Source organism: Lynx rufus, unplaced genomic scaffold (assembly GCF_022079265.1).
Source record: "Lynx rufus isolate CCGP_SWC_20201006 ecotype Redwood Valley unplaced genomic scaffold, mLynRuf1.p SCAF_23, whole genome shotgun sequence".
NCBI classification, from domain to species: Eukaryota; Metazoa; Chordata; class Mammalia; order Carnivora; family Felidae; genus Lynx; species Lynx rufus.
In genome coordinates this window covers 10648069-10675000 of record NW_025814838.1, presented here as the reverse complement: position 1 = coordinate 10675000, position 26932 = coordinate 10648069, and the positions used below count along the sequence as shown (strand labels likewise).

The 26932-nt window shown below is 40.4% G+C and overlaps 1 long non-coding RNA gene across 1 annotated transcript in view; it reads right to left on the bottom strand.

Annotated features, from left to right (window-relative positions):
* LOC124517977 (uncharacterized) overlaps positions 1 to 26932 on the bottom strand; it is a 155999-nt gene that overhangs the window by 22211 nt on the left and 106856 nt on the right. Inside the window, exon 3 of the long non-coding RNA XR_006963605.1 lies at positions 19590 to 19679. This is a non-coding gene — a long non-coding RNA (uncharacterized LOC124517977). The remainder of the gene's footprint in view (positions 1 to 19589; positions 19680 to 26932) is intronic.

Sequence of the window (26932 nt, the reverse complement as noted above, 5' to 3'; positions counted from 1 at the left end):
AGTTAGGGACCTGGTTGGGAAAAGCTAGGATCATGAAACATGGGACAGAGACAGCTGGATAGATTCCCATGAGGTTATGGAGGATATGGATTCTACAAGCACCCCTGGACTCTGTGGGTTTGCAGGGTGGCCCGCCCTTCCCTAGGAAGAGCTCCACTACGCTGGAGAACACTGCAGAAGCTTCTCCCTGATGAGGCAACACATACTCCTGCTCAGGAGCTGCTCCCACTTCCTGTCCTGGATGCCAGGACAGTAATAACCAGGGCTAAATCCCAGGATATATGCTGGGCTTGATGAAGGAGGAAAGAGACTATATACCTAAAGAATTTAAAGAATTATCCAAAACATGCGGCCATGTTGCTTCCCACAGGCTGCCCCCAGCCAGTGCCTGAGCTTGTCAGGGTTGCCAAATCAGGCTTATTTCCTAGAAGACCTTGGATTCCTACGATCAATAAGGATATAGAAATGAGTAGTGCTAGACAGGGAGATAGAGAAATAGGTATGATGTGAGCTCAATTTCCTAGAAAGTACATTCCACACTTAATATGTACAGACACACACAAAGGACAGAAATCCAAGAGAAATGAGCACCTATTCACCAAAAGACATCCTCAAGAATGTTTGTTCTTTATTCATTCATGATAGCTAACAGCTGGAAACAACTCAGAAGTTCATCAGTGGATAAATTGTGGTATCACTTAAAATGGAATATTACACAGCAGTAACAAAGAATATAGCTAGCTATATAGTATAACATATAGTTAGAGGTCCATAGATGGATCTCACATAAATGGATCTCACATTTATTCTTTCTGAATAAAAGAAGCTAGACCTTTAGGGATTTTCCATAGGAGTCATTTATATTAAGTTCAAAATCATGGAATCTATGGTGAGAGGACCCAGAATAATGGAACCATGGGACCAAGGAGGCAGGGAGGTGAGCATTGCCTGGAAAAGGTCAAGAAGGGCAGGGAGTTTCTGGAAATGTGGTTTATCTTGATCTAGGTGGTGGCTACACAGAGAAATAAGTAAAAATTCACTATATGTTGGATGCTTAAAATTTATGTACTTCCCCACTTACAGCAATGGACAGATCATCTAAATAGAAAATCAACAAGGAAACAATGGCTTTGAAGGACACACTGGACCAGATTGACTTAACAGATATATTCAGAACATTTCATCCTACAGCAGTAGAATATACATTCTTCTCCAGTGCACATGGAACATTCTCTAGAATAGATCACATACTGGGTCACGAATCACCCCTTCATGAGTACAAAAAGATCAAGATCATACCGTGCATATTTTCAGAACGCAATGCTATGAAATTTGAAATCAACCACAAGAAAAAATCTGTAAAGACAGCAAACACTTGGAAACTAAAGAACATCCTACTCAAGAATGAATGGGCTAACCAAGAAGTTAAAGAGAAAATTAAAAAGTACATGGAAGACAATGAAAATGATAACACCGCAGCCCAAAACCTCTGGGACGCAACAAAGGCAGTCATAAGACACAGGCATATAGGAATCCAGACTTTCGTAAAGAAGGAAGAAAGGTCTCAGATACACAACCTAACCTTACACCTTAAAGAGCTGGAAAAGGAACAGCAACTAAAACCCAAAACCAGCAGAAGACAGAAAACAATAAAGATTAGGGCAGAAATCAATGCCATTGAAACCAAAAAAATAGAACAGATCAATGAAACCAGAAGCTGGTTCTTTGAAAGAATTAACAACATTGATAAACCCCTAGCCAGTTTGATCAAAAAGAAAAAAGGACCCAAATAAAAAAATCAAGAATGAAAGAGGAGAGATCACAACACTGCAGAAATACAAATAATAAGAGAATATTATGAGCATTATATGCCAATAAAGCGGGCAATTTGGAAGAAATGGCCAACTTCCTAAAAACATATAAACTACCAAAACTGAAACAAGAACAAATAGAAAATTTGAACAGACCCATAACCAGTAAAGAAATTGAATTAGTAATAAAAAACCTCCCAAAAAAAACAAGAGTCCAGGGCCAGATAGCTTTCCAGGGGAATTCTACCAAACATTTTATTTAAAGAAAAGTTAACACCTATTCTTTTGAAGCTGTTCCAAAAAAATGGAAATGGAAGGAAAACTTCCAAACTCTTTCTATGAAGCCAGCATTCCCTTGATTCCAAAACCAGACAAAGACCCCATTAAAAAGGAGAACTGTAGACCAATTTCCCTGATTAACATGGATGCAAAAATCCTCGACAAGATATTAGCCAACTTGATCCAATAATACATTAAAAGAATTAATCACCATGACCAAGTGGGATTTATACCAGGGATGCAGGGCTAGTTCAATATCAGCAAAATAATCAATGTGATTCATCACATCAATAAAGAAAGGACAAGAACCACATGATCCTCTCAATAGATGCAGAGAAAGCATTAGACAAAATACAGCATCCCTTCTTGATAAGAACCCTCAAGAAAGGAGGGATAGAAAGATCGTATCTCAAGATCATAAAAGCCATATATGAAAGACTCACCGCTAATATTATCCTCAGTGGGGAAAAACTGAGAGCTCTCCCCCTAACGTCAGGAACACAACAGGGATGTCCACTCTTGCCATTATTATTCAACATAGTACTGGAAGTCCTAGCCTAAGCAATCAGACAACACAAAGGTATAAAGGCATCCAAACTGGCAAGGAGGAAGTTAAACTTTCATTCTTTGCAAAAAAACATGATACTCTATATGGAAAACCCAAAATACTCCACCAAAAAACTGGTAGAACTGATCCGTGAATTCAGCAAAGTCACAGGATATAAAATCAATGCACAGATATAGGTTGCATTCCTATACACCAATAATGAAGCAACAGAGAGAAATCGAGGCATCAACCCCATTTACAACTGCACCAAAAACTATAAAATACCTAGGAATGAACTTAACCAAAGAGGTGAAAAATCTATACATTGAAAACTATAGAAAGCTTATGAAAGAAATTGAAGAAGACACACAAAAAATGGAAAAATATTCCATCTCCTGGATTGGAAGAACAAATACTGTTAAAATATCAATACTACCCAAAGCAATCTACATATTCAATGCAATCCCTGTCAAAATAACATGAGCATTCTTCACAGAGCTAGAACAAACAATCCTCAAATTTGTATGGAACTAGAAAAGACCCCGAATAGCCAAAGCAATCTTGAAAAAGAAAACCAAAGCTGGAGGCATCACAATCCTGACCTCAAGATGTATTACAAAGCTGTCACCATCAAGACAGTATGGTACTGGCACAAAAAAAAAAGGACCCTTAGTTCATTGGAACAGAATGGAGAACCCAGAAATGGACCCACAATGTATTGCCGACTAATCTCTGACAAAGGAGGAAAGAATATCCAATGGAATAAAGACAGTCTCTTCAGCAAGTGGTGCTGGGAAAACTGGACAGCAACATGCAGAAAAATGAACTTGGAACACTTTCTTACACCATACACAAAAATAATCTCAACATGGATCAAAGACCTAAATGTAAGACAGGAAGCCATCAAAATCCTCGAGGAGGAAGCAGGCAAAAACCTGTTTGATCTTGGCCACAGCAATTTCTTACTCAACACGTCTCTGGAGGCAAGGAAAACAAAAGCAAAAATGAGCTATTGGGACCTCATCAAAATAAAAAGCTTCTGCACAGCAAAGGAAACAATCAGCAAAATTAAAAGGCAACCAACGAAACGGGAGAAGATATTTGCAAGTGACATATCAGATAAAGGGTTAGTATCCAAAATCTACAAAGAACTTATCAAACTCAACACCCAAAAAAAAATGAATTATCCAATGAAGAAATGGGCAAAAGACATGAACAGACATTTCTCCAAAGAAGACATCCAGATGGCCAACTGACAAATGAAAAATGCTCAACATCACTCATCATCCAGGAAATACAAATCAAAACCACAGTGAGATACCACCTCACACCTGTCAGAATGGCTAACATTAACAACTCAGGAAACAACAGATGTTGACGAGGATGCAGAGAAAGAGGATCTTTTTGGCACTGCTGGTGGGAATGCAAACTGGTGCAGCCACTCTGGAAAACAGTATGGAGGTTCCTCAAAATTTTAAAAATAGAACTACCCTATGACCCAGCAATTGCACTACTAGGTATTTATCCAAGGGATACAGGGATGCTGTTTCAAAGGGGCACATGCATCCCCATGGTTATAGCAGCACTATCAACAATAGCCAGAGTATGGAAAGAGCCCAAATGTCCATCGATGGATGAATGGATAAAGAAGTTGTGGTAGGGGCGCCTGGGTGGCGCAGTCGGTTGAGCGTCCGACTTCAGCCAGGTCACGATCTCGCGGTCCGTGAGTTTGAGCCCCGCGTCGGGCTCTGGGCTGATGGCTCAGAGCCTGGAGCCTGTTTCCAATTCTGTGTCTCCCTCTCTCTCTGCCCCTCCCCCGTTCATGCTCTGTCTCTCTCTGTCCCAAAAATAAATAAACGTTGAAAAAAAAAATTAAAAAAAAAAAAAAAGAAGTTGTGGTATATATACACAATAGAGTATTACTTGACAATCAAAACGAATGAAATCTTGCTTTTTGCAGCTATGTGGATGGAACTAGAGGGTATTATGTTAAGCGCAATTAGAGAAAGACAAATAATCTATGACTTCACTCATATGAGGAATTTAAGACACAAAACAGATGAACATAAGGGAAAGGAAGTAAAAATAAGGTAAAAACAAGGAAGGGGACAAAACATAAGAGACCCTTAAATACACAGAACAAACTGAGGGTTGCTGGAGGGGTTGTGGGAGGGGGGATGGGCCGAATGGCTAAGGGGTATTAAGGAAGACACCTGTTGGGATGAGCACTGGGTGTCATACATAGGGGATGAATCACTGGTAACTACTTCTGAAATCATTATTGCACTATAAGCTAACTAACTTGGATGTAAATTTAAAAAAATATTTATGTACTTTATCATAGGAGTGCTATGTTTCAATAAAGAGTTTAAAATGCAAGAAAAGAGGGTGTCTAGGTGGTTCGGTCTGTTGAGTGTCCAACTCTCTTATTTAAAATTTTTTCTTTAATGTTTATTCATTTTTGAGAGACCGAGTGTGAGCCAGGGAGGGGCAGAGAGAGAGAGGGAGACAGAGAATCTGAAGCAGGCCCCAGGTTCTAAGCTATCAGCACAGAGTCCGATGTGGGCCCAAACTCACGAACCACGAGATCTTGACCTGAGCAGAAGTCGGATGCTTAACCTACTGAGCCACCCAGGCACCTCTAGTGTCTGATTTTTGATTTTGGCTCAGGTCACGATCCCAGAGTTGCAGGACCGAGCTCTGTGACGGGCTCCACAGTGAGCATGGAGCCTGCTTAGGATTGTCTCTCCCCCACCCCTCAAATAATAAATACGTAAATAAAATGCCAGAAAAAGGAGAGAAAGCAAATACACCAAAATGTTCACACTGGCTCTTTGGCTGATAGAATTAAGAAGAAATTAAAACCCCTTCATCACAAGTTTCTGCATTTTCTAAACTTGCCCCCCAAAAGTGTATTTGTCAGAAAGCAAAAATAGTAAGTTATTCTTAAGAAGGCAAATATATCACACAGCGATGCGCCAACTTCACTTTGATATCAGACCCTGGGCACTTTGCATGCAAAACTGGTTTTATGAACTGTCTGAGCCACAGAAACATTTCTCTTTGTCCTGGTTTTTCCCAATTCATCACAATCCTAAAGCAATAACAGCATTGACAGTATAGTTGAGTAACTCTCCCGATGGTAATGTTCTCTAGAAATTAAAACTTGAGTCTGTAATTTGGAAGGCCAAAGCTATGGTACTTTTAAGTATGTAGGCCCCCTGTATATTATTCCTCACAAAGTATCAACAACACCTCAAATCAACCACAATTATAGACCTGTAAATGCAAAGCCATTATTATGTCTCTGGGCAAATACCTCAATCGTACTTGCATTTTAATAGTTGTTTTCTGATACTGAAGTTGCTAATGCTTTCATTGCCCCTTAATGACTATTCTTAGCAAACAAATTTTGTGCCTTACAATTAGTGATTTTCTTCCTAATTATGGCTTTTTTCAGTTTTCACATGAGATGACAAAAAATTCATGTTTTGCCCAAGAACTAGCTTATTAGTTAATGAAAATTTGTCTAATAACAGCCTTTTAGATACCCTGTCAAAATCAAAAGCAGCATTCAAAGAAGAGAGAGGTTGCTTTCATATTAACATTCAAAATTAATTTCTGGGTAGGGGTTGGGAGTGAGATGTAGGAGGCATAATTTCTTCCAGAAAGATTAAAATAGATATTCTTTCTGGAGTCTATAGAATTTAAAATTATTCAATATTTCTCTCTCTCCCCACCCTCCCCCACCTGATGCTTCCCTTTCTCTCTCCCTGCCTCTCTGTCTCTCTCTCTCTCTCTCTCTCTCTGTCTTCCCACCCCCTCATTTATACCTTTTCCTTCGCATGTGATATATACCCAGCCCTTAGAATTCAAACTGGTGAATGGGAAAGGATCAATCTCTCGAGTTAGGGTCTGATAATTTCAATATCGCTATATAAACAACTAATTCTCCACCCAGGATTAGATTATTCAATTTCACTTCCACTCCCATCCACACATCCACCAACACCCCCACCAGCCCACTTCCCACCTTATCCCCCGCCACCACCCCCATCCTGGATGCATTTGGTAACGCAACAATGCTTTTGCGAACAAGGACACATTATCCTAGGACAAATTTCCTACCTGTTCTTTGGTTTTTGAACCATAAATATGGCATGCTGGGAACGGAACAAAATCTAATATTGTCCCCCAAACAAGCATCCCTATTCTCTCTGGCAGACGCAGTCTGGTTCACTTGGCTGGGTTTGTTAATAATATGGAAGGAAAGCGAACTTTATCAAAAAGTAGTGACTCATTTTTCTCATCCAGTAAAATCCATAAAAGATTTAGGCACGACCCAAACAATTTACATCTTAAATATTCATGCCCCAGTCCCAGCCCTGAAATGACATTTAAATACGTCTGGGGAATTTGTTGTGCGCTAACTGCCGTGGCCCTCTTCAGAGAGCTTCAAAGACTGGGAGAGAGAGAGAGGAATATTGAGACCTGTTTTTCATTTCAGAGATTTACAAGGGAGCAAATGAAATTCGCTCCTGCTCTCAGACGCCCCTCCTGGGAGGGGAAACATTGTCCGAATCCAGTAAATAAGGCCCTCTGTGTCAGCAAAGGCTGTGGTGGATGAAATTAATGTTCAAATGATCCTGAAGTTTCTCAGATGGGTTCTTTTAAAGCAGGGTTTCTCAACCTCAGAACTACTGGCCTTCAGGGCTGGATAATTTTATTGTGTGAGCTGTCTGATCACTGTAGGATGCTTGGGAGCACCCCTGGCCTTCACCCACTTGAGGCCAGCAGCATCCCCCAAGATGTGACAAGCCACAGTGTCTCCAGGCATTGCCCAACGTTCCGGTGGAGAACGGGAAGGGAAGAGGTAAGAAGGAGGACAAAATCTCTGTTGGTTGAGAACCACCCTTTTAAAGACAAAGAGGTCTTTTGTCCCTGCTTTATCCTAAACTCAATGAGTTAACTTGTTTCTTTCCAACTTTTATTCCTTCCAGCATTAAAAAAAAAATAATAATAAATCAAGATGTAATTGACATATAATAGTATGTAGGTTTGAGGCTTACACCATGTTAATCTGATACATATATATTGTTACATCGTCTCACATAGTTATTTCTTTTTTGTGGTGAGAACTATTAAGAGCCAGTCTGGGGGCGCCTGGGTGGCGCAGTCGGTTAAGCGTCCGACTTCAGCCAGGTCACGATCTCGCGGTCCGTGAGTTCGAGCCCCGCGTCGGGCTCTGGGCTGATGGCTCAGAGCCTGGAGCCTGTTTCCCATTCTGTGTCTCCCTCTCTCTCTGGCCCTCCCCCGTTCATGCTCTGTCTCTCTCTCTGTCCCAAAAATAAATAAACGTTGAAAAAAAAAAAATTTAAAAAAAAAAAAAAAAAGAGCCAGTCTGTTAGCAACTTTGAAGTCTGTAATACAGTATTTTTTTAAAAAAATGTTTATTTGTTTTTGAGAGAGACAGACAGAGAGCAGGGGAGGGGCAGAGAGAGAGGGAGACACAGAAACCAAAGCAGGCTCCAGGCTCTGAGCTGTCAGCACAGAGCCCCATGCGGGGCTCGAACCCACGAACCGTGAGATCATGACCTGAGCCAAAGTCAGACGCTTCAATGACATAACCACCCAGGTGCCCCTATAATGCAGTATTGTTGACTCTAATCGCTATGTGATGCATTCGATTTCCAGCACTTATTTACTCACTAGTTGCAAGTTTGTACCCTTAAACACATCCCCAATTCCCGTAACCCCCAGTGCCTGGTAACCACCATTCTACTCTCTTTAGGCTTTTTCACATTCCACGTACAGCACTTGTCTTTCTCTATCTGACTTATCTCACCATAATGCCCTCAAGTTTCAGCCATGTTGGTTGCAAATGTCAAGATTTTCTTTCTCGCAGCTGAATAATATTCCATTGTACATAGGTACATCTTGGACTGTTACTGAAGTATGTAACATGCATTCAGAAAAGTACATGAATCTCAAGAGTACAGCCCAATGAACTGTCAAAAAGGGAATATATCTGTGCGAACAGAACCCTCCCTGAACACCTACGCATCAGCTGATGGAAGAACGGATAAAGAAAATGTGGTATATACATACCACAGAATATTATTCAGCCTTTAAAAAAAAATCAGGAAATCCTGCCATTGAAACAACATGGAAGTATCTGGAAGGCATTATGCTGAGTGAAATACGCCAGACAAGGACAAGAACTAACTACACAGTATCAGTTCTATATGGAAACTAAAAAAAAAAAAAAAAAGTGGTTGCCGGGGGCTGAGATATGGGGGAAACAGAGAGAAGGGGGTAAAAGTTGCAGCTATAACCTATAACCTGAATAAGGTCTGAGTATTTATGTAAAACATGGCGACTATGGTTGGCAAGAGGGTAGTATATAATTGATATTTGAGGAAGTAGAACTTGAATGCTCTCCACAACAACTCTCTTCATGATGTATACAAATATAAAACCATTACAATGTACCCTTTAAATATTTTACGCTTTTATTTGTCAATTACACTTCAATTAAACAATTTAGAAATTCAGGGGCTGCTGGGTGGCCTAGTCAGTTAAAGCTTCTGACTTTTGGTCTCAGCACAGGTCATGATCGCGCGGTTCCTGAGTTTGAGCCCTGCATCAGGCTGAGCACTGACAGTCTTCTCTCTCTCCCCCTCTCTCTGTCCCTTCTCTGCTCATGCTCTCACTCTTTCCCTCCCCCAAAAACAAATAATTTTTTTTAATTTAGAAATTAAAGCGTAACACCTCCACTCCCTCTCTGCTTTCCTTATCTCCCTCCCTTGCTTAATCATCTCCCTTGAACTTATCACCTTCCAACATACCTTCCTTTTTTACTTTGCTTAATGTCTAAATCTCCCCACTAGAATACAAGTGAGTCAAACAGCCACCCAATTCCGGTGCTTTTCCCACCACACCATGTTCCATGCCTATTCCTGATTCTCCCAGGGCAGAGACTTTGCCCATTTTGTTTACTGCTCTCTCCCTTGCACCCAGAATATGACCTAGAATACAAAAGGTGTTCAATAAACATATGGTAAGTATCTGTGTCTCCTGCTTGGCCTTGTCTCCTCCCACAGCAGAAATTCTGCAAAGAAAAACACAATTTTCTCTTCCACTTTCTGGGTCCTACAAGCAGCAAAAAAAAAAAAAAAAAAAAAAAAAAAAAAAAAAAAAAGCCCTTTTGTTCCAGCAGGGCCCAAGAAGTACTGAGACGATCATCTTCCCCAGCAGGCAGAGTCAGGCTTACAACTGTGCAGACAGGCCAGGAATGACGTCTAACAAGGCAGTTGAGGCCAACTGGCCTTCAATGAATGAGATAAAAATCAGTGGGACAGCCAGCGGGGCTCATCCTGAATTACACAATTTGTTATTGCAAAGTGGGAGTCTGTTTCTCCAAAAGGAAAACAGTCTGGAAAATGAGCAGACCCGTGGACTGAGGAGTATTATCCCAACAGGGGCAAATACCATTCATTCAGCAATGAGCTCTCCCAGCTTTTGAACCACCTGTTGGACAGGACAAAAGACCAAAGCCTGCAGACCACACTGGATGTACCTTGCACGTGGGCTTTCAAAGTTGAAAAGTTGTGTGCTGTATTTTTTTTTCAGCCAACCATCAAAGTGTCTTTCATTTGCAGCATGATTCAAATTTCACCTCACAGTTCTCTTGACGCTTTAGAAACCTCTCTCTGCCATCAGTATCCCAAGGGTTCATGGATATTGAGTGTAGTCTACCACAAAAAGACATCTTTACCCTCATGAGAAAAGGGACTCTTCTATCCGTACTCTATATGACCTACTCTAATTGGAATTTCTACGGACTCTCCTTCATTCTCTGCCCTGGTGGAATCAGGGCATGGCATTTAATATGATGTGCAAGAATTCCTCCCAGCCCTGGCCTTTTTATCTCATCATTAGACCTTTGCAAGTCAACTAACCTCTCTGGACCCTGGTTTAACTAAACGCGTATTATTGCGGTAATGAGAGAGAAATGGTATCAGTTGAAGACAAGAGCCAGAATTCAAACCCAGCTCTTGAGGCCCCAAATCCTGTGATCTCAACCCTTACATTACATCCCTTCCTGTGTTCATCTTGGCAAGCTGGTTCTCCCTTCCTCTCTAAAATTTGAGTTTCTCTTCTCTCAGACGACAGACTTTTTCCCCCCAAGTTATATGGATGGTTTTGACAAAGTAACACATTTTCTTCTTTGATATCATCTGAAATAATCACAGTCACTACTGTGTATCATGCTTCTGATAAGAAAAAAAAAGGCAAGTGTAAACATTATGTCTTTCCAAGACTCAATTTACACAAGTTACATATTAGATGAAGCAGGCCCAAGAAGGCATTGTGTCTGGAGAAGACTAAGGCGATGTAAGTGTCAGAAAACAGCCCAAGCACAGCTCGGAAAGCTTTAAAAATGGGATGTAGCGGCCAGGGGGTGGTTAGTGTAGACTATGGAACATTCTCCTCTTTTACAATGTCGCTATTTTCTGGTTTAATTAGAATCAGATAGTGTGCAATATAATCATCACCTGATAACATAATTCCGTCAAACATGGAAGAGTAATATTCAAGTGACTGAAGCATGAACATAATTCACCTCAAGCAAGGGAGAGAAATTGGATTAGCAAAATGCCGCCAGATTCACTAATTAATTTGCTATATTATGCATGACAGGAAACAGCATAGAACAGAAAAAAAAAGCCTGATTTTTCTGAGTTTGGGAGGTAGCGCTGGACGTGCTTCCCCATAATTTATTTCTGCAAGGGGTTAATGATTTGATCAAGGGTTGGCTAAAAGGGGATTCCACAGGGTAGAACGAGAACCAAGCAATGAGCTGGTGGAGCCAGTGTACTTATCCACTTAGCAGATGTCAGAATCACTCTGCTTCTTCATTTAAAGGACTCCCTCCTCTGCCGAAGCACTCATCTGTACCCTGCTTCTCTACAAACCCAAGAAATGGGCAAATTAGCAGGTGTGTCCCTTGACCAATTCAGTGTCAGTACAAGTTGACAGTCTCAACTCTGTTGCATTTCCTCATCTCCTGTCAATGACTGGATTTCTAACGAAGGCAAACAAATAATATCAAATTCTTGCTGTCTTCCCTTGAAGGGACAGACTCTCACAAGGTTGAAATTTTCATTACATCCTTCATCCAACATGTTGATAATGATTTGGATTGAGATCAATAGCAGATGCCTTCAAATTATTTATTTATAACCATTTCACATAGTGTTTAAGATTTAAAAAAATTTTTTTAACATCTATTCATATTTTGAGAGACAGAGAGAGACAGAGCATGAGCAGGGAAGGGGCAGAGAGAAGGAGACACAGAATCCAAAGCAGGTCCCAGGCTCTGAGCTGTCAGCACAGAGCCTGACGCGGGGCTTGAACTCACGAACTGCGAGATCGTGACCTGAGCTGAAGTCGGATGCTCAACCGACTGAGACACCCAAGCACCCCGCATAGTGTTTAAGATTTTAAACACTGGATTCTGACAAACCTGGGCTCAAATCTTCTCTCTGCCACTGCATCATCTTGGTCAGGTCACTCGTAAGTCATTCTGAGCTTCAATATTCTCATTTGTACACTGGAAGTGTGGTAAGTATATTCACTGCATTAATGAGATAACACTCATCAGGGATTTTGCTGATTAACTGGCCACTTTGTCATTCTGCCATATTGCTGTTTCTGCTGCTTGACACCAACATGAAAGTGGAATGAACTGGGTACTGCTGGCCTCCACTAAAAGCCCCACTAGCACTATTACTCTCCAAAAATGGGATAAGCCCTTCTTCTTTTGTTTGCCACAGCTCAGCAGAGACCACTTTGAGAATTTACAAACTTTGGTGTAATGAAAAGAAAGCAGAACACCAAGACTAACTCCCAACTAGTCAGAGGCTGTATTGTAATTCAACCACATCAATAATGACATTAAATGTAAATGGTGAAAATATACACATGAAGAGACAGGGATTGACAGATTGGATTTTAAAAAGGAAGACACAAATATACGCTGTCCATAAGGAACCTATAAAGACATAGAAAGGTTAAAAGTAAAAGAATTTAAAATATATATACAATGCCAGAACTATTCAAAACTGTATGTCAATCATGTGTGTGTACTTAACAGAAAAGCTTCAAAACACATGAGGCAAAAACTGAAGGAACTGAAAAGAGAAATCGAGAAATCCACAAGTGCACTTGGAAACTTTGCAGTTTCTCTCTCCGCAATTGATACAACAAGTAGAAAGACAATCAGTATGAATATACAAAACCATCAACAAAGTTAATGTGACTAACATAGAATATTCCATTCCACAACAGAATATGCATTCTTTTCATGTTCATATGGGCCATTCAACAAGATATTCTGATATTCTGGGCTATACAACAAACTTTATCAAATTGAAATGATACAAATTATGCTCTGTGAACATGACAGGATTGAACTAGAAATCAATAACATAAAGACATCTGAAAAATTTCCAAATACTTGGAAATTAAACATCATTCTAAATAGTCTTTGAATCAAAAAGGAAGGTATACGTAAAACTCAGGAATTATTTTGTGGGAATGCAAGCTGGTGCAACCACTCTGGAAAACAGTATGGAGGTTTCTCAAAAAACTGAAAATAGAACTACCCTAGGACCCAGCAATTGCACTACTAGGTATTTATCCAAGGGACACAGGTGTGCTGCACCCCCATGTTTATAGCAGCACTATCAACAATATCCAAAGTATGGAAAGAGCCCAAATGTCCATCGATGGATGAATGGATAAAGAAAATGTGGTATATATATACAATGAAGTATTACTCAGCAATCAAAAAGAATGAAATCTTGCCGGGGCACCTGGGTGGCTCAGTCGGTTAAGCGTCCGACTTTGGCTCAGGTCACAATCTCATGGTTCGTGGGTTCAAGCCCCATATCAGGCTCTGTGCTGACAGCTCAGAGCCTGGAGTCTGTTTCAGATTCTGTGTCTCCCTCTTTCTCTGCCCCTCCCCCACTTGTGCTCTGTCTCCCTCTGTCTCAAAAATAAATAAAAATTAAACAAAAATTTTTTAAAGAATAAAATCTTGCCATTTGCAACCATGTGGATGGAACAAGAGGGTATCATGCTAAGCGAAATTAGTCAGAGAAAGACAAATATCATATGACTTCACTCATATGAGGACTTTAAGAGACAAAACAGATGAACCCAAGGGAAGGGAAACAAAAATAATATAAAAACAGGGAGGGGGACAAAACAGAAGAGACTCTGAAATATGGAGAACAAACTGAGGGTTACTGGAAGGGTTGAGGGAGGGGGGATGGGCTAAATGGGTAAGGGGCATTAAGGAATCTACTCCTGAAATCATTGTTGCACGAGATGCTAACTAATTTGAATGTAAATTTTAAAAAATTAAAAAAAGAAATAATATGGGCAGTTTGATTTCTAGCTAGTAATTTTGCCAAGTTTTTACTTGTTATTATCATTTGTTACCGTGGTAATCTGTTCTTTCTTAAGTAATCTGATTACTCTAGTAATTTGATTACTCTAGTAATCTGTTGTTTAATATATCAAGTTATTTAAAATTTTTTAGAGGGGCTGAATATTCAAAGATACACTCTTGGTCTCTCTTTTTTCAAATAAATTGTAATACTCTAATTGCTTATTTTAAAAGTTTGGGTTTTGCTATTGGGATTACATCAAAATAAAAAGCTTTTTCACAGTTAAAGAAACCATCAACAAAACAAAAAGCCCACTGAATGAGAAAAGGTATTTGTAAATGATACGTATGTTAAGGGGTTAATATCCAAAATATGTAAAGAACTTACACAAACAACACCAAAAAAAATACAATTAAAAAATGGACAGAAGCCATGAGGAGGACTTTTTCCAAAGAAGACATACAGATGGCTAACAGACACATGGAGAGATATACTCAACATCACCAATCACCAGGGAAATGCAAATCAAAACCACAGTGAGATATCACCTTACATCTCTCATAATGGCTAGAATCAACAAGAAAGAACAAGTGTTTGGCAAACACATGGAGAAAAAGGAACGCTCATGCACTGTTGGTGGGAATGCAAACTGGTGTATCCACTGTGAAAACAGTAAGGAGGTTCCTCAAAAAATTAAAGATAGAATTACCATATGACACAGTAAATTCCACTATTATTTACCCAAAGAAACTAAAAACATTAATTTGAAAAGATACATGCACCCCTGTGTTTATTGCAGCATTATTCACAATAGCCAGATAGCTATGGAAGCAATCCAAGTGTCTGTACATAGATGAATGGATAAAGACGATGTGGTAAATATATATATGTAATGAAATATTACTCATTCATAGAACAGAATGAGTCTTGCCATTTGCAACAACATGGATGGATCTACATATAGAATGGATCAAATATAGAATTTAAGAAACAAAAGAAATGAACAAAGAAAAAAAAGAGACAAACAACACAGACTCTTAAATATAGAAAACAAACTGGTGTTTGCCAGGGGGGATGGGCGAATGGGTGAAACTGGTGTAGGGGATTAAGAGTACACTTACTGTGATGAGCACTGAACAATGCATAGAATTGTTCAATCACTGTACTGTATACTTGAAACTAATATAGCACTGTATATTAATTATTATACTGGAATTTAAAAATAATAAATAAAGATTAAAGATAAATAATAATAATAAATAAGTAATAATAAATAAAGATTATTGGGTGGCTCAGTTGGTTAAGCATCTGACTTCGGCTCAAGTCATGATATCGCAGTTCATGAGTTCAAGCCCTGTGTCGGGCTCTGTACTGACAGCTCAGAGCCTGGAGCCTGCTTCAGATTCTGTGTCTCCCTCCCTCTCTCTCTGCCCCTCCCCGGCTTGCTCTCTCTCTCTCTCTCTCTCTCAAAAATAAATAAAAATATTTTAAAAATACAAAAATAAATAAAATAAAAGGTGACTCATCAAAATTTGTGGGACATAGATAAAACAGTGTTTAGAGGGAAACCTACATCATTAAATATTTATGTTAGAAAATAAGAAAGGTCTCAAATCATGGTCTAAGCTTAAACCTTAAGAAACTAGAAAAAAAAAAGAAGAAATTAGGTCCAAGACAATCAGAAGGAAGGAAATACTAAAGATAAATGCAGATCAATAAAATTGAAAACAGAAAAGCAAGAGGGAAAAAAAAATCAATAAAACCCAAATGTAGTTCTCTAAAAAGATCAATAAATCTAATAAACCCTAGACGGACTTACTGAGGAAAAAAATGACAGAAAAGACATAACTTCTCAGTAACAGGAATCAAAGAGGTGACAGCACTACAGATACTATAGACAGTAAGGTGATTATAAGGGAATATTATAAACAACTTTACGCCAAAATATTCAACCACTTAGATGAATTGGACAAATTCCTTCAACAACACAAGCTCCAAAGCTCACTATACAAAAATCAATTGTATTCTATATGCCAGTAATGAACAATCTGAAAGTGAAATTAAGATAGTTCCATTCACAGTAGCATCAGAAAGAATAAAATACCTGGGAATAAATGTCACCAAGTATAATACTTATACACTGAGAACTATAATACATTGCTGACAAACATTTATTTATTTTTAAAAATTTTTTAACATTTATTTATTATTGATAGACAGAAACAGAGCATAAGCATGGGAGGGGCAGAGAGAGGGGGAGACAGAATCCTAAGCAGGCTCCAGGCTCTGAGCTGTCAGCACAGAGCCCAACGTGGGACTCAAACTCACAAACAGTGAGATAATGACCAGAGCCAAAGTCGGACGCCCAACTGACTGAGTTGGGCCCCATACATTGATGACAAACATTTACAAGTATCTAAATAAATGGAGAGGAATTCCATGTTCATGAATTGAAAGACCCAATATTATGATGGTCATTTTCTCCAAATTGGTCTATAGATTCAACATCATTCCTACCAAATCCCAGGAGACTTTTTTTTTTTTCAGAAAGCTGATACTAAAATTTAAATGAAAAAGCAAAAAGTCCAGTAGAGCCGAAACAACTTTGTGAAAAAAAAGAACAAAGATCAAAGACTTGAACTTCCCAATTTCAAAACTTATGAGCATTTATGAGATAGCACCAGAAGACATGAAACACCTAGCAAAAAAAAAAAAAACACAGAATAAGTGCAAGAGCTGTATGCTGAAAATTAGAAATGCTGAGGACAGAAATCAAAGATAACCTGAGTAAACAGAAACATATCTACTCTGCTCACGGACTGAAAGACTCAACATTGTTAAATTGCCGATTCTTCTCAAGTGTAAATTTAATGCACCTTCAATCAAACTCCCAATAGGATTTTTTTTTTTTTTTGCAGAAATCAACAACCTAGTTCTAAAATTTTTATCGAAAGGCATAGGAACTAGCATAGCAAAAGCAATTTTTACAAAGGTGGACAAAGTTGGAGGACTCAAGGTACCTGATTTCAAGACTTACTATAAGGCCACAGTAATTAAAACTAGAATGGTATTGGTGAAGAGATAAACACATAGATCAATAGAACAGGATAGGGAATCCAGAAATAGACCCACACAAATATGGTCAACTCCTTTTCCACAAAGGCACAAAAGCAATTCACTGGTACTAGAATAATTATTGGACACCCATATGCAAAATAATGAATCTCGACCTATATGCTACATCATGTGCAATAATTATCTCAGAAGGGATCATAGACCTAAATATAAAACCTAAAATTATAAAACTTCTAGAAGAAAACATGGCAGAAAAATCTCTGTAATCTTGGGTTAAGCAAAGATATTTTTAAATGACCTTTTTTTAAAATTAATTAATTTTGAGAAAGAGAGAGAGCATGTGCAGGAAAGAGGCAGACAGAGACGGAGAGAGAGAGCATCTCAAGCAGGCTCTGTACCACCTGTCAATGTGGAACCCATCAGCGCGGAGCCGGACATGGGGCTTGAACTCACAAACTGGGAGATCAGGACCTGGGCTGAAATCAAGAGTCAGACACTTAAAGGGCTGAGCCATTCCGGTGCCCCAAGCAAAGATATTTTAGGTATGATACCAAAAGCATCATCCATGAGTAACAAACATTAACAGACCTAACTTGACCAATATTTTAAGATTCTCTTCAACAGACATTGCTAAGAGAATAAAAAGGCAGGCCACAGAATGGGAGATTTACACAGATATGTAAAATCCATATCTGATATCTAAACATACACCAAGAATACATAGAGAACCCTTATAACTCAATAAGAAACAACTCAGTAAAAATGGGCCTAAGATTTGAACAGGCACTTCACCAAAAGAAAAAAAAAAAAGGGAACGGCAAATTAGCACCCAAAAAGAAGCTCAGTGCCATTAGCCACGAACTAAAACCACAAGACACCGTTACCCACCCATTAGAAAGGCTTTTCTTCTTTTTAACTGACAATACTAGATGTTGGCAAGGATGTAAAGCAGCCGGAACACTTATACATTTCAAGTGGAATGCAATATGTACAGCCACTTTGGAAAGCATATTTTGGAAGTTTCTTATAAAGTCCAGCAGACACTTATCATATGATTCAGCAACTGTGCTCCTAGACATTTACCAAATGAAGTAAAAGTGCATGTTTACACAAAATGCTGTCTGAGAATATTCTGGCAACTTTTTCATAGAGACCCGAACTTGGAAACAACCTAAGTATCTTTAGGCTGATGAATGGGTGAACAAATTGCTATGCCCATACAATGCACTAAGTCTCAGCAATGCAATGAAAGACCTATTTATACAAGCAACAACTTTCCGAATCTCAAATACTAAGTGAAAGAATGCCATGTGCTGTATAATTCCACTTAAGTGATAGTCTGGAAAAGGAAATACTACCCAGACGGAAGGCAGATCAGTGTTTGCCAGAAGCAGGGGGTAGAGAGGGACTGACTACAAAGACACAAGAGACAATCTGGAGGGATGTCTGAAATGTTCCATATCTTACTTGATCGCCACTGGATGTGTTGCCAAAACTCACCCAAAAAAACAACGTCAGAGGACCAACACTTCCTGACTTCAAAAGACATAAAATAAGGTATGACCTAGGGGCGCCTGGGTGGCGCAGTCGGTTAAGCGTCCGACTTCAGCCAGGTCACGATCTCGTGGTCCGTGAGTTCGAGCCCCGCGTCAGGCTCTGTGCTGATGGCTCAGAGCCTGGAGGCTGCTTCCGATTCTGTGTCTCCCTCTCTCTCTGCCCCTCCCCCGTTCATGCTCTGTCTCTCTCTGTCCCAAAAATAAATAAAAAACGTTGAAAAAAAATTTTAAAAAAAAGGTATGACTTCAAAAGACATAAAAAGACTACCAAAAGACATAAAATATGACATATCTTAAAAAGGTTGAGAGGCGCTTAGGTGGCTTAGTCAGTTGAGTATCTCACTCAAGATTTCAGCTCAGGTCATGATCCCAGGTCATGAGATCAAGACCTGATCTAGCTTAGCAAGGTGGAGCCTGCTTAAGAGTCTCTGTCTGTCTGTCTCTCCCCCTCTGCACCTCCCCTGCTCATGCTCTCTCTCTCTCTAAAAAAAAAAAAAAAAAGGTTTGAATTTTACAGTATATGAATTTTATCTCAAAAGAAAAAAAGACTGAACTTTACCATGTATACACTCTATCTCAGTATTTTTTTTTTTAATGTGATGTCCATTTCTCATTGTACAAAGTAGCATCTAGAACCACGTCTGGCCCATAATAGATACTTAACAAATATTTGTTCAATGGACATAGTCATTATTATAAGAACTGACTTCTCATCGTCGTAGACGCGACTGTTTTTGTCTGCTCAGCTCCTCACACCCCACACTCCTTCTGGTAACAGTGATAATCCAGCCGTCACGAAAACACCCATGCACCTTCGTCTTTCCTCAGGATTTTTCCCACCTGAAATGAGTGATACAGGTACCTTTTTCCTTTCTGGTCCCAGAATGTGTGCCGGGTCAGCCTGAATGGTCGTCTCCTCCTGGCAGAGAAGTGGGCCCGTGGCCTGAGGTTGCTGAGAAGAGAAGCAGAAATGAGAGAGAAAAGGAAAAGAATCTACGGGGTTGACCCCTTGGACCCAGTTGTCCCTGGACCACACCCACCCCTGTACTTTCCTAGGTGGGGTTACCTGAGTCAGCTAGTTCCCCCCCACCCTTTAAATAAAACCAGTTTCTATCACCTGCTAAGATTGCGAAAACCAGTCCTAACATTAATAGTGAACGTAAGAGCCAACAGTTACGAAATGTTACTCTCCGCCAGGCACATTTTACGCACTTACCTCAGTCAACCTTCACCACACAACCCTGTGGGTTAGGCACTCCTTTTACCCAAATGATAGAAAGGAGAGAACTTCGGAACCTCACAGAGGTCCAGCACTTTGTCAAGGTCTCACAATGTGCACCCTTGGTGGAGCCAGTATCCCTGTGGCATAGACACTGTTTATTTTCTATACTTTAAGCTGTTTAAGGGGAAAATTAGGAACTTTGAAAACGGCTTACGGCAGTGCTTCTGGGCTGTGGCCGCACAAGAGAACCACCTGTGACACTTTAAAAGCAATCCCATCAGTCAGGCCACACCCCGTGATCAAGCAAATGCAAGTCTTCTGGTTAGGGTCCCAAGTGTTGGTAATTTTTTTTTCCCCAAGCTCCCTGGTGATTCCCCATGTGTGGCCCTGGTCAAGAACCCCCTCCTCTAAGGTTTAGGATTTATCTTTATCACAGAAAACGCTGCATCCCCCTCCTTGCTGTATAACAGAGAGGAGAGATGTGCTTGATCCTCCACCAAATTAAATTGGAATCCAGGATTAAATTGGAATTTCCAGAATTAAACTGGGGTTTCAGTTAAAAACATTTTGAAGGCAGAAAAATAGGACTTCTGTGCAGTATTATATAGATATATATTATATATATATATTATATATTATATAATGTATATATATATATATATAATATATATATATTAAAGTATTGTTTATTTGGGCCACAAAGAAAGGTAGTCAGAACAGTAACCCTAAATTGTATTAAGCCCCCAGTGATGCACAACTTTTGCCAGTACGGCCAGCTATTAAAACAGGAGAGACACAGGAAGAATATTATCTGAGCCTTGGTGGTACCAAATCACTCCATGTTTGGGTTTTAACACCTGAATCCTGGCTCTGATAAAATAGCTATAGTAATAATAATGTATGTCCCCCAGACAGTGGGGCTTTCAGCCATATTTCCATGCCATTTTCAGGGAGTGTCTAAAAGGACAAAGACTTTTTCTTTGGGGGAGACTTGCAGGAGATACAATTTGGGGTCTGTCACTGCGTTTATCCATCAGTCTGTCAGTGGGTTGTAAAGAACTAATTCATCACTCCATTCTTTTTCTCTTTTCCTGCAAGGAGAGTTGCCAGTGAGGTTCTCAATGTGGCCTTTTAGACAGAAATAAAGCTGTCCTTTTCTCAGAAAAGTGTTTTATTATATTCTCTTGATGAGCCTGAGCTACGCTGGATTCTAGCCCGTGGGACAAAAAGGATGGCAGGGTTGAAAACATTAGCTTGCACCTGCTGGAAGTGTTTGGACCCATCTGCCAAGTAGACATGACCTCACACTACCCTTTCAGCTTTATGTCTCCAGACTCATTCTAGCCCTACTGAGGGGCAGCCCCACCCTCAGGCCACTTTCTGTAAAGGTTCTTTTTCCATATGTTAAATTTGTGTGCTTTGGCGGGTAGGAAGTATAATGGCACAGACAGTTGGCGTGGGGTTAAAAAGACAAGATTTGGACCCAGGCAGTCTTGGGTTCTGTATTAGCCAGCTCCAGTGGCCCTAACCACCTGTGTGGCTTCAACAAAAGAAATTCCTTTTTATTCCTGGAGGCAGGAAGTCCAAGATCAAGGTGCAGTAAAATTTGGTCCCTTGGTGAGAACTCTCTCCTGGCTTGCAGAGAGCCGTCGTCTCTCTATCCTCAGATGGTGGAGGTAGAAAGACCTATGGCTTCTTCCTGCTCTTGTAAAGACACTAATCCCATCACGGGCACACCATTCGCAAGATTTCATCCAAACCTGATCACCTGCCAAAGGTCCCACTTCCAAATACTATCACGTCGGGGTTAAGGCTTCATTCTATGTATGAACTTTGTGAGGGGAGACACAAACACTCAGTCCATAACACCCTCTGAGCCTGTATTTATCAGGATTCTTTTCACGGCAAGTGACAGAAAGCCCAGATGAAAACTGGATTAAGCGCAGAAATGACTTTGTTGATTCACCTGAAAAGTCCGGGGATATTTTAGCATGAGGCACGTCTGGATTCAGGGGCTCAAATGGTAACACCTGGAACCATTCTCTCGTCCTTCACTTCCTTCCTTGGTGTAGGTTTTATTCTCAGATAGGCTAAGATGTCCCCGTCTCCTATAGGCTCGCATTCTATAGCCTGAGCCATCCGAGCCAAGAAAAAAAGACAGCAGATTCCCTAAATCTCCAACAAAAGTTCCATACCTGGTTCTTATTGGCCTCCTATGCCCATCTCTGAACCAATAAAAGAGGCAGAAGCATAGGATATTCAGACTGGCCAGTTCTCAGGCACAAAAAGCCCCAAGTCAAATCTACTTGAGCTGCATGCTAATGACAAGGGGGGAAATGTTGAATGAGACAGCAGAGGCCCACTACAGAGCCCCAATTTCTCAGTCCATAAAATTGGAAGATGGTAACAAACTTTCAAGACCACTATGAGAATGCAATTAAATAATGCTGTTAATGAAATACTACATGGCACCAACAGCACCACCTGGGACTAAATAGATTGTTAATTGTGCACACACATGCACACACGTGCGTGTGTTCCAACGTTCTCATTCCGTAAGGACCTGCCCTTGACATACTTGCTTCCCCTTAGCATAGCATAGCATAGCATAGCAAACGTATGTCTTCTGTAACGCACGGTAGAAAGCATTACTCAAGCATACTGGCCTTCCTGAGGCAAGATGTTAATTAATGAGACCTCAGCAAAGATGAGTAACTCTTCCAAAAGGGACACCTCCAGAGTCTCTCAAGAGGGAGAGACCAATGCCCCCTAAATGCTTTGGATGAGGAAGCCACCAGGGTCTCAGGAATTTCCCACTGAAATGTAAACGGACAAAGGAAAGGCTTCATCTTAAATGTCAGCTGATAGACCAGTTATCACTCAGCACCCTCAGCAGGGATTCTTTGAAATAGGACTTGACAGACACTCTGGAGGGAGAAGGGAAAGGAAGGCACATAAGGTGATAGCAGAGAGAGAAAAGGGTGCCTAATTTCTGCTTTTAATTTTTCCTGGGGCAGTTTTCATACATTTCCCTGTCAAATCTGGGCTCGTGAGACACTTAGAAGAATGATGGCAGCTTCAGTGAAGAGAGACCCTATGTGCCAGACTCTAGACAAGGCACTCAGGAGTGTGATTTTATTTAATCCCAGCTCCCCCTGTGCCCTACCTGTGTGGCCTTGGGCAAGTTACAGCAGCTCAAGGAGATGTCATTTCTTTTTTTCAGCTGAAATACCCAACGATAATGGGCTAACACGTATTTACTATATACTGGGCATGTTTTTACATGTATTAACTAATTTAAGCTTTATAATATCCCTATAAGTAGTATTATTTCTATTTTACGAATGAGACTACTGAGGTTCAGAGAGGTTAAGTAATTTGCCCAAGGTCACATGGCTAGTAACTGAGAGCCCAGATTTGAACATAGATAAAGGCCAAGCTCTTGGTTTCTATATTGCCTCCTAACACTGAACTTATCAAACAGTGGATGCTCAGGAACATAAACTGTTAATGCTATTTCTCTAGGCTATTAAGGTGTTAATAATAGAGGAAAATTTTTTCATCAACATTATCGTTATTAGAAGTTTCAACAAAGCTATATTCAAAGGTATTCTAAAGGTATTTAATTTGGAAAATAAAAATAAGAGAACAAACTATCATGTGCTATCTACATCGGTAACACTTGGAGGATTTTAAAGCAAGCAATAGAAACCTATCCTAACACATTCAAGAAAGAATGAATTAGTTATTGAAAGGATACTTGAAAGGTCATAGAAATGAACGGGAGAGCTAAATATCTATATGCTAATATATAGACATGGATGGATATATTAATCAAAAATGGGATTAAGATGGGGTAACTCCTTTCATAATGTATATATATTATCAATGTATTTACCATATTCATGATGTATGCTTTAAAGATCTTATAATTTCAGCAGAGGGACAGAAGCAGAAACTCATCAACAGTCTCAAACATAAATGACTTTGCTTCAATCACCTCCCACCCCGTGTCTTGACTCAAGATTCAGATTACCATGAGAGAGCTCAGACTGCAAAGCGTGGGCCACTGACTCAGCCCTGTAACCAGGGGGCAGAGTTCAGAGCCCATGCAACACAGGGAAAGGGTAGTTCCCCAAAGGAAGTGACACAGGGCAAACCAAATAGCCAATGACAAAATACAGCTACTCCTGTAACTCCAAGACTCCTTCTAAGAATGACAGGACTTCATGGGAGGAGAGGTTCCCATCTAAATTTCAGATCATTGGAAGAGCTTCCAGACAGTCAGAAAGGGCTCAAATCACGGCCCTGTTATACTCCGTCAAGAGTCTGAAGTGCCTCAGACCCTCCTTGAGATTCAAGGCCAGAGCTGGCGAAGGACCTTCAAGGTACTTAAGCAGCTTCCCAAGGTGCGGCACCCAGAAGAAAATGCTAACTGGATTTATGGGGCACGTTTTTGATAAACCCAATGACCATGTGTCATAATCAGTATGCCGATGGAGAAGCAAATGGCACTAAAGGCTTTGTATTAACCAGACAGACCCTGAGCGTGATTTACATGTTGAGTGCAAACTGCTCCCAGGGGTACCCAATAGGACAGGTCTAAACTGCCTCTTCTGCCTTTGCTTCTTGACTCCTTCCTCCACGTCTGAGAGGATTCAGTAGGCAGCATGACCTTTACAATGTCATCATTGCCTGTTACATCTGTGCCTGGAACTGGACGTAGAGATGTACAAATAAACCACACCCATGACTATTGCCTTTGAGATGGGACACAGCCACTGTTGGACATTGTTAAAACACTCTGGACGGAGGTATCATTTCCCCTGCCATTTCGTGAGAGCTGCTTTGATGATACAAGATTATAACATTTATTCATGTTTATCCTTCTAATACATATTGATACCCATTAACAAACAGATCATTTGCTAGAGAGTTATGACTACAAAAAATGTGTAAGATGTGGTTCGCACCTTCAAGTTTCTCATAGCCTAGTGGAGATCCAGCTTACTACAAAATGTACCAAAATAGGAGTAAAAAATCCTTGGTTCTTATCCCATTCACACCACTTATCTATCTACTCAGACTCAAGCATATCATTTACCCTTGGGTTTTTTTTTTTAATGTTTATTCACTTAATTTAAGAGAGAGAGAGTGGGGCGCCTGGGTGGCTCAGTCGGTTAAGCAGCTGACTTTGGCTCAGGTCACGATCTCGCGGTCTGTGAGTTCGAGCCCCGCGTCGGGCTCTGTGCTGACAGCTCAGAGCCTGGAGCCTGTTTCAGATTCTGGGTCTCCCTCTCTCTCTGACCCTCCCCTGTTCATGCTCTCTCTCTGTCTCAAAAATAAATAAATGTTAAAAAAATTTAAAAAAAAAAAGAAAAATAAGAGAGAGAGAGTGTGAGAGAGAGAGACAGAGAGAGCAAATGAGAGAGGGATGGAGAGAGAGGGAGAGAGAGAGAATCCCAAGCAGGCTCTGCGCTGTCAGCACAGAACCTTACACGGGGCTTGAACTCACGGATCATGAGATCATGACATGACACAGATCATGAGATCATCTAATCAGGGGTTGGATGCTTAAATAAGTCAGTCAGAGAAAGACAGATATCATATGTTTTCACTCATATGTGGATCTTGAGAAACTTAACAGAAGACCATGAGGGAAGGGTAGGGGGAATAAAATAGTTACAAACAGAGAGGGGGGGAAGCAAACATAAGAGACTCTTAAATACAGAGAACAAAGTAAGGGTTGATGGGGGTGGGGGAAAGCGGGTGATGGGCATTGAGGAGGGCACTTGTTGGGATGAGCACTGGATGTTGTATGTAAGCCAATTGGACAATAAATTATATATATATAAGAAAAGAGTTGGATTCTTCTCCAACTGAGCCATCCAGGTGCCCCTCACTTACCTTTGTTAATCCCCACTTTCCTCACCTAAAAGATACCACTAATAGTAAGTCTATACTTGTACCAAAAGGCCATTCAGAAGCTCCAACAATGGAGAGCACACAAAATCGTATGATTCAGAAGCTCCAACAATGGAGAGCATACAAAATCGTGTGATTCTCTGCACTCTATAGATTCAGAATAATTCTCACATTCATGTTCATTATCACACATTTCTTGAGCATCAATTATTTGCAGACTCATGCCAAAGACTTGAGATTTGAATCCTCTGTAGTGCTTTAGCCTTCAAATAAATCTATTCCTATTTTTGTTAGTTAGGTAGGGCTGTATAACAAAACACACTACACACTGGCTGGCTTTCCCACAGCTCAAGGGGCTGGAAGTCCAGGTGCTGGCATGGTTGGTTTCTGGTGGAACCTCTCGCCTTGGCTTGCAGATGGCACCTTCTTTCTGTGTCCTCACATGGTCTTTTCTCTGTGCACACAAACTCTTGGTGTCTCTTCCTTTTATTACAAGGACAGCAGTCTGTTGGATTAGGGCTCCACCCTTAAAGATCTCATTCAATTTTACCTCTTCAAAGGCCTTATCTCCAACTACTTTGGGGTTAGGGTTTCAACCTATGAATTTTGAGGGGACACAATTCAGTTCTCGACACTACTTAAATTGACTAAATTAAATATTATGACAGAACAGGGAGTTGAGGGGGAAGGGACCTTCAACTTTGCCAAGGCAGCAGCTCAACATTGACATCAGAACTCAGAATTTCTCTGCACACCACAGCCCTGCCCTATCCCACAGTGTGGGCTTCATCCCCATCCTTCATCCCCATCCCACATCGTCTCACTGATGTGCCTGCCACCAGAAACCAGGGCAGTGAGCCTCTTTAAACCCAGCACAGTGAAGGAGAAAAACTGGATTTCTTTTCCCAGAAGCCCTCATCAAGGCCCTCCTAGCGTTTCATTGGCCCAGATTGGCATGGGCCAGCCCATCCCTGAGCCAATCACTAAGGAGGGAAATGGACTAACCACAACTGGCTTGGATAAAACCACCTGAAGTCAGATGGATTATGTAGAGTTAA